A 14,920-nucleotide genomic window follows, 5' to 3' on the forward strand; every position below is an offset into this window, starting at 1 on the left:
TCAAAATGAACTGCATATGTGAGACACAGGGTAATACATTAAAATTATTCAATCCCTTTGAGACCAAGGGCTATCATGGAAGAGGTGGGCATATGTGATCATAAATGCAAATTTTGAGGAATAAAATGAATTGAGTTTTTCTAGTTATAGAAAACGTTAGTAAACATTAATATCAAAAGCACACGATGCAAGTTCAGCATCTGGGCCTCTGAGTCAGAATAACAGAGTTTTCTTGGAGCATTGATCTGCTCTTCAATAGAAAAACTGTAACCAGTTAAAAAAAGGTCTATGAAAAATGAAGTTTATGAAAATCTTACCTTACTGACTAAAATTAGATAGATTTGTTTACAAAATTGTATTAAAATTAGCTTTAAGAATAATAATCAACTGCACAAAGCTAATATCTGGTTTCTCTTCTTTACAAAATGTTTGTGTAATATTAATGAGATTGGTTGGGTACAGTGACTCCTGCCTGTAATCTTAATACTTTGGGAGGTTGAGGCAAGAGAACTGCTAGAGTTCAGGAGTTCAAGACCAGTCTAGGCAATATAGTGAGACCTTGTCTCTACAAAAAAAAAAACCAGAAAAATTAACTGGGTATGCATAGCACATGCCTGTAATTCCAGTTACTCAGGAGGCTAAGGTGAAAGGATCGCCTGAGCCCAGAATGTAAAGCCTGCAGTGAGTTGTAATTATGCCCCTGTACTCTAGCCAGGAGTACGGAGTGTCCTGATCAAAAAGAAAATAAAAAACTTTTGTTTACTTTTGGAGTGAACCACAGAGAAAAGCAAAGGGGAGAGATTGGCACAGAGGTTATAGTACTCTTGCTGTCTTTATTATCTTATTGTCTGGAAAACTGAGTCTCCTTTCCATCAGAGAATACAGGTTTGGGTTTTTTTTTATTATTATAGTTTTGACTAAGTGGATGAGTATTTTGTCATGACTTGTGATTCTATTTGGTTATGTTAAGTGTTTTAAACTTTTGATATTTGACAAAATTTTTAAAATCAAAATTTCAAGTTCTAAATTTAGTATTTCACCTTAAACTAACTTTTGTTAGATGTTGGGTCCCCTGAAGTCCAAGGGAGGCATATTAAGCTTTTTCAGCATGTGAAAATTATGTGGGAAGCATTACTTTCTTTGGGTTATTCTTAAATAATTGTGTTATTAATATGTATTACAAAATTGCATGAGTCTTAAAATTCTGATATGTCTTAGTGTATGCTATCAGTAATAATTATGACTACTATGTTAAATTTTTTTTGCCATAGAAATAACTAAATTTTTGTCAGTTCTGTTTTTAACCATGGCTTTTTTACGATTTTGTCATCCACCATTATTGTTTTACTTTGATTCTTCTCAAAAAAAAAAAAAAGTTTATTAGTTACAGTTCAAATTTGCTTCTTTATGGGAGCTTATGAAAAGGACTCTTGAGTGTAGGTTTCTGATAACTTGGAGATAGTACTACGAGACTACAGAGAAAACTTCAGGATTCTCATTATAGAGCTGATGTGTTCATGAGGATGGCTGGCCCAATATCAAGCTGAACAGGATTAATTACATAGACGGAAGTAATAGAGGCCTGAGATATTTTTTTCTGGCTGGAAACATTGCTAATTCTTTTAGTTTTGTTTTTCAGAGTCAATAAAACTTTTTTACCTTTTGAGCTATATATACCCTTTAACAATTGAGTATACTCTTATGAACATAATTTGATGCATATTTCTTTCTTTCTACTTGACTTCTTCGGAATTAGGAAAATACTTGTGAGTTTCTTAATTTATGGTAATATTTTTGTTTGCATAAGTTCAGCAAGAATCTATTTTCTTGTATAACAGGATGTAATTGGAGGCACTAGTTATTTTACCAAGGATTTAACTGGAGTGACATATTTTCAGATACGAGCAGAATGCTTTGGGAAATTAACGATCACTGCATAGAAATTATAAAAGTCCCTTAGAAAGACCAGTCTTATACTTTTTTATGCAGTTTCTTCACAGGATTTCTAACTTGTTATAAGTAAAAAATGTCACTTTCTAATAGGCCCAAAAACTTCAATATATTTTTGAGAACTGGAGAAGGGAGGAGTTCACACAGGTATTATATTTGTTCAGTCTAGTGATGAATTTTTGGCTTAGCTTCTGGCCTGGAGGCTTCTAAGAAGTTGACTGTAAGATTCCTCATGAAAAAGTTTCAGCAAAGTCAATTTAAAATATGGGAAATAATTTTGCTGCACTTTATGCGAGTAATCTGGCCAAGTGTACTAAGACTAAAACTTATTTTATGAATTAGTCCCAGTATGATTTATTTTTGGTATAAATGTGGAATTGGAAAGAGAAAAAGTATGTTTCAGAAGGAAACCATGGCATATCTGTTATTAAATTAGCCTTTGGTTCTTCAGTGGCAACATGGTCACTCCTACAATGGAGTCACAGCAGTGTTGCATTCAGTTACTAAAGGTAAAATTTACCAATGTAATTTAGAGATGGTTTCAACTCCTGGTGTTGGTTCATGGATGCATAAGAAAATCCAAATTGATAAGGAAAAAGTGTAATCTTTAATCCCTTGGTTATTGTTATCTAAAATAGCTAAAATGAAAGTGAGAGTGTTATGTTGGGTCTTGAGATTGCGCCAAGCTTAGATATGGTCTGTCTGTGCTCAGAGCACTAACTACGTAGTTACCCATAAAAGAAAATTATGCCAGGGCACCAGAAATTTCCTCTGAGATGAGACCTGTGGTTCCCAAAAAGACAGTCGATGTGAAGGAAGGGCAAAACCCAGTAACTGCTGAAACCAAGGGTTATAATGTAAGGGACTTGTTCTACTCTTTAGATTGAGATTCATTCTTAATCGCTTCTTAACCCCTCCTCAGCATGAAGCAGTCAGAAAGACTGACAAACAGATTCCTCATGACTGTGGAATTAATAAATAGTAAGGACTGAAGCTGTCCCAACTTCCCCCACATAACTAATGGCTATAGTTTTGTTTGTATGTTTGGTTTGTTGTTGTTGTTGTTTTAATGAATACAGAAATTGGCCCTCCCATTGAAACTTACATTTGTTTTATCTGAGTTTCTTTATCAGGAAACCAGCTCTTGGGCCTATAGTATCAAGGAACTGAAACTCACCAAATCACTACATCCAGACAATGAAATGCCACAGCTCTCCCTAATTCCTGTTTTCCAAATTATCTTCCTTGCTCCTTCCTAATTCCTGTTTTCTACATTCCTATCCCACTATAAACCCTTAACTTTAGTGGGATGGGGACTCAAATTTAAGAGGAAATTGCCTATTCTCTTGGCTGACACCACCCAGATAAACAGCCTTCTTCTCTGGCAATACTTGTCTCAGCAATAGGCTTTTTGTGCAATGAACATCAGGCTACATCTAAACCTTTTGATATTAATTTTGATAAGGATATGATTTGGGTATTTTGGTAAGGGGGATGCAAACATTCAGTCCATATTAGCATCCTTAGTTCCTGCTGTCCTGAAAGCTCAGCTGGGTCCTTTCATTCCCACCATGTGGAAGAACTGCCAATTTGACTATACTAAATAGAGTTAGTCTTACTTTGGGAATTATAAACACCACAGTATGGAAGTAGAAATGAGAGAGAATAAAAAGTAGACAAGAGAGGAATTCAGAAAAAAATAATGTAATTAGGAAAGAAAGGAAAAAAGAATGGACACTGCTGCTGACAATCCTCTTTGTTGGTTTGGATGAATCATGTGACCATTCTGGAGACATTCACATGGCAATAAATTTTAGGCCACCTCTAGGAGCTAAAGGAGTCTCCCGAAGAAACTTCTTCAATTGTCATTCTGTGAATCTAAGGAGATAGCAGCCAGTTTTAAACTAAAAGTTACCTGCTTCTCTGCTCATGCATCCAGTTTGCAAAGGGGAGTTCTGAGAGTACGTAAGAAGCTAGGACTCTCAGACCTACAAGTACAAGGTAATTAATTCTACCAATAACCTGATCGAGTTTGGTGCAGATCCTTTTCTATTTGATCTTCCAGATAAGAACCCATAGCTGGCTGACACCCTGAATTCAGACTTGTAAAGGATATAGTTAAACTTGTCCAATAGAACTATGAGATAATACATATATGTCATTTGAAACCACTCTATTTGGCAGAAAAAATAATACAGATTTGGTACCTCAAAGTATTAATTTATGTAACAACTTTTAAAAATATTGATGTAATTGTGGATCCAAACAGTGGGTGGAGGATGAAAGAATTTTGAAAAGCATGGGTGAAAAAAATCTAAATTCCTGGGGACATACTGTTCATAGAAATTTGGGTATTGAGGATGTTTCTAGTGAAGGCTACAAACGAACCAAGAAGCATGGAGGTGAAAAGAAATGGGATCCTTATTAGGTAGTTTCAAGAGCTTATGGAAATTATCAGCAGTTATTTGGAAAGCAGAACTTACAAGTGAGACATTATAAGGTAAGGAGATGAGGGTATCATCTAGTTTGTTCTTGCTATTTATAGCAGATTGCAACAGGAGTAACATAAATTGGGAAAATAATTGTTTAAAAATCAGCATTTGATGATTTTAAACATTTTCAACCATTCTATATGCAAAGAGAAAAAAGTAAGGAATGACCGTTTAAGTTTTGTTTATCCTCAGAAAGACCAAATGATCAGTGTCGGAAAGGGTCTTTTAGGAGACCAAGTTGTGTCCCAGAGATCTATAGACAGGTCAGAGTGCTGTGCCTCAGCTCTCTCAGCAGAAACCAAAAATAAAGACAAGATACCTAGAAAAGATGTGTGGGTGTGATTTTTATCTAAACTTGTGCACTCACAAGTTTTTGATAAAGTTATGTCAGCACAAGTCTTGGCAACTTGTACTGAATAAGGTAGAGAGTATACAAAAGGAAAGCAGCTTGTCAAAACTTCACAATTCTACTGACAGAAAGCACACTGATAAAACTATGCAGCTGCAAACATATGCTGCTGTCATGAAATAGGGAAGGTGACTCAAGTGACTGAACCAAGAACCCAAAGTGGAGCCAAGGGCCTTGGGAAATTACTCCCATCCTTTGAAACCTAATCATGAAACTTCCAGCATTTTCCTGAATGGATTTCAGAACATTTGCTGGCCAGTGTCCCATTTCTACCTCTTATTTTTCCATTTTTAGAATGAGAATGTCTATAACAAGTATCAATGGCTAACCCACCTTTGCATATTGGATGCATGAGCAGAGAAGCAGGTAACTTTAGTTTAAAACTGGCTGCTAGTTTCTAAGAGTTACAGAATGACAGATCAAGAGCAATTACACACAAAGAGACTCATCCACACCTGGAACTGGTTCACAAGACAAGATTTTGGACTCTGAGTTGATTTTGTCATGGAATAGGTATCTCAGGGACCTCGCGTTGAAATGAATGTATTTTGCATATGGGAGAGTCATGAATCATAAAGGACAGAGGGAGGACTGTGTCAGACAGGTTCTGGTGGTCCCCATGGCTCCTGTCTCCTGGTGTTCACACACGTGCCAAAGTCCCATTCTGAGTGGCAGCAGTCCTGTGATTCACTTCTAATCCATAGAAAGTAACATACATGACTGGGTGCATGATTAAGTTACATAACATTGTAACTTATCTCACTACAGACCCTCTCTCTGCAAGATCTGATGAAAAAAAGGGCTATTTTGGGGAGGCCTGCATGGTAAGGAACTGCAGGCAGCCTCTAGGAGATAAGGACAGCCTCTGACTGGCAAACAACATAAAGCCAGGGTCCTTAGTGCTACAGCTGGAAGAACCAAATTCTGTCAACAAAATTAGTGAGCGAGGGAGCATGGAAGTGGATCCTTTCCCAATTGAGCCTCCATGTGCAAACTCAGCTCTGCCTGACACCTTGATTGTAGCTTTGCCCAGAACCCAGCTATACTCCTATACTCCTATAGTATACTATACTCCTGTTCCACAGAAACATTGAGAAAAGTATGTGTCATATTAATTCCTAAGGCCTGTTCATGTTGTTATGTAATGTGATAGATAGATAGATTTTGCATTTCTTTTATCAGGTTCAATAGTGCTTCAAAGCACTATCTATAAAACACAGCAAGTTAGAGAAGAAGGGAAGAAAAATAAATATTAAGGAAGAGAAAAAAATACAGCATAGAAAGAAAGATAGCCAGCGTGGTTAGAGAAAAGTGCTTATGGTAACATAGGAACTATAGGTTCCTGGGGCAGATGGGGCCTTGCTGATGGAGCCTCTATGCAGTGGTGCCATGGGCCATAGCCTCCCTACGCATGGGGAGTCAGCCCTTGATTTGGGGGGGAAGAAGAAAGCAATTTGGAGTTTGTAAACTGTAACCACAATAAGCAAAGAACAGCCTCCAGGTCCCATGAATAAAAGGGCAGCAGCACCAAAGGGGCAGAGGGAGATAGATGCCCAGGACCTGGGAGGGGCTTGAGGGATGGACTGCTGAAGGCTGAAGTTTCCTGCCCAACTACTTCTGGAGCTTCCAGGCTGCCTAGTGGGAGCAGATATATTTTCTGATGACAGTTCTGCAGTTCTGCTGCAGAAGCTCAGACTCCAGTTCACAACAGGCTCTCCTACAGTGGACAATAATGGGCTTAGCTTTAAGTCTGCTGGTTCACCAGGACAGCCCCAATAAATTTTCTTAATGAAGCAAAGAGTCAAACATTTATTTGAGATTCTAATTCTTACAGAAATAAGTGGAAAGCAGGCATCTGGAAGATGACTCATCAGCTATCACTAGACTGCTACTTTAGCCAATAGGACATCATTGAGTCATCACTTAGCATGACTCTAGGATGTTCTTCTAGACTGTTAGGGGGATTTCTGAAGAATCTTCATCTCATCCTGTCGCTGCTGCTCCTGAACATCTGGTTTCCTGAGGCGAGATATTCCTTCCACAATGCAAACAAGCAACAAGTAGAGGCACAATGCAACACCCCCCCACAAAAACCTGTCTTTTTCTCTTAGCATAGTTTGAGCATGTTCAAATGATGATATCTGTGTGACCATGTTTAACTGAAAGTATTTACCATGTGCATGTGATAAAAGTATTTGCCTGGAGGTAATGCTGATTCCTGAAATTTAATAGGTAGTGACACTTCTTGAAGAATTTGGGGAAAATATCACACACTACTATTTCATAAAATGGCTTCATCCTTTGAACACAGCAATCATAACTGGAGATTTCATATATGCTTTACATTAACGGCCATGAAAGCAGTCATTGCAAAGTCCCCATGACAGAGAAAATATAAGACATATAGGCTGAAAAATAATCCACTGGGACAAGCAACTTTCAGTAATTGGGAGGTTAGGCTCACGTTCCTTATCTGCAGTTCTTGGTGCCAGATGTATTACATAATTCAGGGTTTTTCAGATGTTAGGAAGGTCAGGTTGTATATATATTTTGTATTGATCACCAGGGAGTAATCATATGCACTACAATTTCTGCAAAGAACATATGAGTATCCGCATTAAGAAGATTAAAGACTTTCTAAGAAAATGTCTGGTGAGTTAGGTCAGACTTTCCTGCTCACTGAGATCAGTCTCATCAAGTTGACATCATGACTGTCCTGATTTCTGACAGAATGTTTTGTAATTTGTAATTAAAGCTAAGAGTTGTGCACTTGTAATAATAGACAACAGTAAGTCAGATAGTCAATGAATAGATCCAGATAGGCAGATACTAAAGCCATTTACAAGAATAAGAGGAGAGGAGGAGAGCATAGAGGAAACATTCAAGACTGGCGAGTGAGTTTTTAATGCATTCTTATTACAAAAGTAAAAATAAGTCTCTTAGGAGAGAATTCTGCTTCTAGGGGAAGGAAGTAATACAGTGAAGCTAAAATCAAATGGCTCAACAACAATTTAAATCTGTCCTAGAAAAGACGGTCATGAAAGAGAAGGGGATACTTTTGGTTACTGCATACACAAGACAAAATGATCACTTGAGGCTTCTTTCTGCATTGCCCTACATGTCATTTAACCAGTGTCTTTAGATCCAGTGACATATGTTTAAAGAGGAAAAATATATCTGAGATGCACAAATATTACATTATGGGTTGAATTATGCCCCCCTCAAAATATATGTTGAAATCCTCACCTTAGGAACCTTGGAATGTGACCTTACTTGAAAATAGGGTCAGCCAGGCTCGGTGGTTCTGCCTGTAATCCCATGCCTTGGGAGGCTGAGGTGAGTGGATTGCCTGAGGCCACGGGTTCAAGACCCACCTGGGCAACTTGGTGAGACCTCATCTCTACAATAAGTCAAAAATCAGCCGGGCGTGGTAGCTGTAGTTCCAGCTACTTGGAAGGCTGAGGCAGAAGGATCACTGGAGCCCAGCAGGTCAAGGCTGCAGTGGCCGAGAGCGGCCACTGCACTCCAGTCTGGGCGACAGAGTGAGACTCCAACTCAAAAAAAAAAAAAAAGAAAAAGAAAATAGGGTTACTGCAGATGTAATTGATTAAGATGAGATTATACAGACTAGAATGGACCCTTAATCCAATATAACTGGAGTCCTTATAAGAAAAAGAGAAGAGACACAAACAGAGCCACCCATAGAAGAAGAACATCTGAAGACAGAAGCAGATATTGGAGGAATGCATCTATGAACCAAGATATGCCAAGGATTGCTAGGAGCCAATAAAAACTACAAATAGGCAAGGGAGAATTCCCCCCTAGAAGAAGAGAGAGCATAACCCCATCAACACCTTGATTTTAGACTTCTAGCCTCCAGAACAATGAGAAAAATAAATTTGTTATGACAGCTCTAAAAAATAAATATATATGATAATGAAGCTTATAAAGGTAAATCATTTTCACTAATCAAGAGTACTGATACTTTCAGTTGTAAAAATAAATATATTAATTCACATTAACCTTATCCACTTTTATCTAACACTAATGCTGCAGAAAAAATATAGGATTTAATAATTGAAAGAACATAATATGTATTTAATATACCCAATGGGAAGCCATTTTAAGACTGCCTAAATGTCAAGTTTTTCTAGTGGCTCACTTAACTTGCCCTGTAATCACTAGCCAAGAACAGAACCAGTTTCTCAGAGGTAGCTATTGATAGTTGTTTTATAATCCCCCTGCCCAGCTTGTTTTGTACTAATTAGTTTTTCTATTTCAAGTATTTGCCTCCACCCATAAGACTCAAGTTAACCTAATCAGCCCTTCATGACTTTCATGACACAGATAGACTCTACCACCATGGCAGCATTCATGTAACTAACCCACCCATCTGCCTACTGTCCATCACATGACATCAGTACCTGTGCTTACCTGCCCTTTTGTGAGGCTGTGGAAAGACCACCACCCAATCACCTAGTGATCTTGCCCATCAAAGGGAAGGGTTAAAAGGTCTCAACCATGAGCAGCCAGTAGTCATTGCCATCGCCATTGCCAGGCCTTTGCCACCACCATTGCCAGACCATTGCCTCACTATGCTATGGTGTGGCCATGTGCTCTTTGAGCTATGGCCAGGCCATGCTTTCTTAAACTTTGGCCCTATCCCCTCCCTTGGAAAAGTGAATCCCTTCTTTCTCTCTCTCCAATTTACTTTCTAAATAAACTATATTGTCTAATACAACTTCTGTGCAATTCTTTGCATATTTCATGTGGCATCGGATTGCACACCAGACACCAACACCTCCAGCAGGCCTGACCTAACATTCTGGAGGCCTTGCTAGGAGTGTGCCCTTATGACAGGGCAAGAGGTCAGCCAATAACAGCCTATCTTCTGAAAATAAATGGTTAAGATAACACTAGAACTTGTCCAGTAAAGAGATTTATTCAGTAAAGCAAAAATGATGCTGATGAGAAAATGTTAATTGAAGACAAGAATCTGATTGACAAAACTGATTGAGCTCACATTTCTGACGTTGTATTCTCAAGTTCAGCTTGCTAAACTATACATACATAAAGCAATGCCTCTAGGAATGGCTGGAACTGAATTGCTGGCTGTCATTCCAAGAAGCTCTGCCAAATATTATTTTGAGGATTTGATGATCTGAATTTGCCAGGTGTCATCTTAGTGGGTTTACAACTTTCATCATATTCCTGTAGTTCTCTTTTAAAGAAGAACACAGAAGTACCTCACTGTGTCCTGTGCTTCCACTGCTAATGCTTTTGCTCATATTGTCCCTAATTCCTGGGACTTGCTTCTTGCCTCTTCAAACAATCCACATCATGAGGCTTTTCTTCAAGGCCTTCCTTGGCCCCATGCTGTGACTAACTCAGTGCTCTCTACATTCTGTGAATTCCTAAATTCCTTAGGGTCTGTGCCTTATATCTGAATAATAATTAGGGTGGTTCTCTGGTGTTTTAAAATTTATGTTGAGGTTTGTATCTTTAATGGACAAAAATGTTCACTTCTTACAAAATTTTGTTCAGTAACAGTTTGGTCCTCTCAGAGCAAGCAAAGGGACAGATGACAGTACTTGGATAAGGTGTTTTGTCAGAACTATTTAGCTGAAGAATTAGGATTTTATGATCTCCATTTTTATGATTTTTTTTCTGGGGGAAATCAAGCTACAATATTTACAACATTCCTTTCTTTTCTAGTATCTCTTTCATAGAAACTCTAATTTACTACACATTTAATGAATGCATACTTCTTAGAAATAATAAAAATGTTGTTCTCCTCTGATTAATGTTAAAACTAGGTGGCCAGAGTTCCTACAAAACATATTTATAATATTTAAAAAAGTTAAGCAAAAAAGCAAAATATAGTGATCTTTTCTTCTCAAGATGGGGACAAGGATATATATGGAACCCAAGGTATCTTTGAACTCAGCTTTAAATATGCCATGTCCACTGGTAGAAATCGGATCAGACTGGCAATGTCACTCAGGCCAGAAAAGCAGGCTCCCATCACTCTGAAATGTAGATCTGCATCACCCTCCATGTCAAAAATGGGAGTAAACTAAGGCTGAAGCCACACTCACTGATGCAAGGTAATGCTGTAGCAGGAAAAATAGAGAGATTGTGACACCGACACTATTATAGGAAGTGGTACTTTTATTACACTGGACATTCCAGCGGGCCTGAGAATTTAATGTGTCCAAATCGAGAGTCCCAGAATAGGAGAAGTGGGGTCTTATACCCTTGTTTAGGTAAGGGAGTGGGTGGTGTTGAGTGATTACATGTTTCCTTTGGAATCTTACAAGGTTGTACTCAGAAAAATCAGATGTTTTAAAGAACAAATGGTTTCCAGGAACTGCAGGATTGTAAACCGTCAACTTCAGAAGGCGGGTGTGTGTGTGTGTGTGTGTGTGTGTGTGTGTGTGGTGTTTAGATAAGACTCTTTTCCATTTCCATGAAATGGCCAGTCTCTGGGTCATTTGACCTTTCTTAAACAAAACCTCCCTTCACCTGGTGGGTCTTTAAAGTTGCAACTTGCCTTTCAAAAGGAAATACCTCTAACTGCTACCACCCCCTTTCTGCTGCTAGTGGGAGTCATCCTTGGTGATTGCCATGAGGGAGTGGGAGCTAGTGGGAGGCATCCCCGGTGATTGCCATGAGGCCAACTGCTGATCCTGAAGCAGCTACATGCCTTTATTCACTCAATTATACAAGAAATATATTTGAGCATTTGCAAAGTACTTAACATTCCAACAAATCCCAGCACTTCCTACAGCCTGGACTCCTAAACATGACCTCAAGACAAAGGGCTATGAGGGGCCATAGGTTCCTTCTGGGGCTGTGCTGTGCCCATCAACATACTTGTACATTTACTGTGCATTTAAATGCTCAAGGTCTTTTAGAATTCCCAGGTTAAAACAGAAGAGGTGAAAGAATAAATCTTGCTAGTGTAAAAAACAAGAAAAAAAGCAATGGAGAGACAATGCCAAACTACTATGGAACTGAAAAATATGAAAATATAACTTGAGCTGAGTGGATTGCCTGAGCCCGCGGGTTCAAGACCCGCCTGGGCAACTTGGTGACACCTCATCTCTACAATAAATCAAAAAATTAGGCGACAGAGTGAGACTCCAACACAAAAAAGAAAATATAATCATCAGAAAATACAGATACGATATAGTTTAAAGTACAGTTTGCCCTTTTCTGTCTCTTAGAAAATATTTTCAGAATAACTTGACAGCTTTGGTTTTTCTACTTAAATTAATAAAACAGGTTTAAAATGGCATGTGTGTGTGTATTTTTTTCTTTAGTAAAACAGTGTTGCACAGATGCTTTCTTCTCTACGACATTACTTACAGATCCCCCCACCATTACTGAGTATCAGGTGGTATCTGCTCACCTAGTGAGAGCTCCAGTATCCTCCCTGAGTGACCACAGCCGAGATCTCCATTCTCTCTTCATGGTCAGTCTGTAGCCACTGGTATTTATTTGACACAAGTGGTCTCTAGCTCCTTTGTTCTAAAAACGCTAAAAGGTGAAACACAGAAAAAGAAATTATTAAAATGTCTGTTAATAAAGTAAAAACACCTGTGAGACTGAGTACATGTAAATAATTTAAGAAAATAATAGTTCTCCAATCCAGAATATACAATTCTCATTAATTACAGAAATAAGCAATAAAAACATAAGCTGAATGCAAAGTGATGGGACTACAATTAACTGCTTGACACTCTGGAATGCAGCCTCCCCCTGAATGTGTGATTAATAGAAGTGGAGGCCCCAAAAACTTGACATACATACCAAACTAGGGAATGGGGGACATGCTGGTCTCCTAATATGAGTTGGTCTGGTCTTGCCATTTAAACATGTTTGCTCTTTGTTTTATAGAAGGAAATAAATTCACATTAAAGAAACTCTCAAGCATATTTCACATTGAAAAGCATAAAATGTTAGGAAGTTAATCCAAAGTTAGAAAAGAGCATGATAATTGCTCCAAGGCGTAGAAAAATGTTTACTACGTTTCATAAATTATATGATGGAAGAAGTCAGGCATGGTTCAAAATACTCTTGCTAAGCTTTAAAAGCAAGAAATAGACACTTTAATTATCAATATTTCAAATTACAGCATATTAAATAAATCTCAATTTCATCATGCTCTTCTTGTTTTCTGTAGATTTATAACTGATAGAGGTTTTATAATATCATGACAAAAATATATGTCATGGAACTAACCTAATTTTTCCCACTGATTGTTAAGATATTTTTGCAGTTTCAGCTTGCGTACTCATTTTTTATGGTCCTGCACTATTGGAGAAAGTGCGGACTACCTGCATATTTTTTAAAAATATTATGCTGGCTGGGTGTGGTGGCTCACACCTATGATCCCAGCAATTTGGGAGGCCAAGACAGGAGCACTGCTTGAGCTCAGGTGTTTGAGATCAGCCTAGGCAACATAGCCAAACTTAATAATCTACAAACAAATTTTTTAAATTAGCTGGGTATGATAGTGTGTGCTTGTAGTCCTAGTTACTCAGGAGGTTGAGGCAAAAGAATCACACGAGCCCAGAAGGTTGAGGGTGTGGTGAGCCATGATTGTGCCACTGCACTCTGGTCTGGAAGACAGAGACCCCGACTCCAAAAAAAAAAAAAAATAGATTATGCAAAAAGGAGGAAAATATGGGCAAGAATATCATTGCTTCAGGGGTCCTTGAGAAACTTTTATGAGCCTGTCCTCAATTTTACATTACAGGCCCCTTTGAAGCTGGCCCAATTATCCCATGAAACTTATGTTTACATTTTATTTATTTTTTGGATAAATGTAGAAATTGACTCTCTTGATCTTAAAGCTGGAAACTTACATTTGTCTTAAATTCTTTCTTCAGGAAACCAATCCTCAGACAAGGAACCAAAACACACCAGATTACTTCATTAACACAATGAGGCCCCAGACCCCATCAGCCATTATGATTTTCTTACCTCATCCTAATTCCTGTCTATCAACCCCTCTTCCTTAACCTTCCCTAATTCCTGTTTTCTCTGCATGTAGTTACATTCCTACCCCACTATTGGTCCTGACTTTAGCCCAGGAGGGTAGATGAATTTGATTATTTGACCTCCATTTCTCTGGCTGTCACTGGAATAAAAAGTCATCTTCCTTGGCAATACTTGTTGTCTCAGTGATTGCTTTCAGTGTGATTGATGACCAATAGGTTCAACTTGACTGAACCCCTTGTATTTTGTAAGACCTTTGCTTCCATCCTACTCCTTTGCTTGTTAATCACTCTTAACCTGATAGAGTGATCTAAATCCACTAGACATGGCATATTTGGAGCTGGGTCCAAGGATATCTTGGTCTCCATGTGTATCCTTCCTTGTCCCCATTGTAGGCAAGCAACCTAAATTTTCCTTCATTGTGAGGATCAGTGACTTCAGTTCATATCAAGATTCAGTTTTTGTAGGATTATGTAGAGGTAGAGAAGCCCTGAGGGGCAGCCTGAGTTTTCAATTAAGTAGGAGCCATTGTGTATGCCTGTTGAAGTTATCCCTCCCTTGGGAGCTAAAATTTCTAATAACGAAAACTCAGCATTACAGTGGCAGGAAGAAAAAGGCTTTCCAGTTGGTCAGTAAGTATAATCAGGTGAAGCACCACCACACCTTCTTCCCCTGGATTGTGGACTTCTGAATCTTCTCCACAGTGGGAAACAGCAGCATTGAGTGCTCACTGGTTTACAGCACAGATCAACATCCCCAGGATGCATCCACCATCAAGCCATCCCTAATCACCTCTACAAAGTACCATTTCTGGCTTTCACTACAGACTCCATAAACCACAACTGCCCCACCACAAAGGAGTTTCAGTCTTACCTTCTGCGCCTCATTCACACCAAACTCAGTCCTAGGTTTGAGAATCTGAGTGGTGGAGCCCTGCCCGGGTGCCAGCAGCACTCTACAGATTAGAGTTTTCTCCATAACTAAGAGGTCAATTGAATCCAGGTCAGCTGCAATGACAAATGTCTACTATTGTATGCCTCTGCCTAGAAACAAGTTGTGGTTT

This window comes from Carlito syrichta, unplaced genomic scaffold (genome assembly GCF_000164805.1).
Source record: "Carlito syrichta isolate Samal-C Ts95f unplaced genomic scaffold, Tarsius_syrichta-2.0.1 Scaffold306100, whole genome shotgun sequence".
NCBI lineage: Eukaryota > Metazoa > Chordata > Mammalia > Primates > Tarsiidae > Carlito > Carlito syrichta.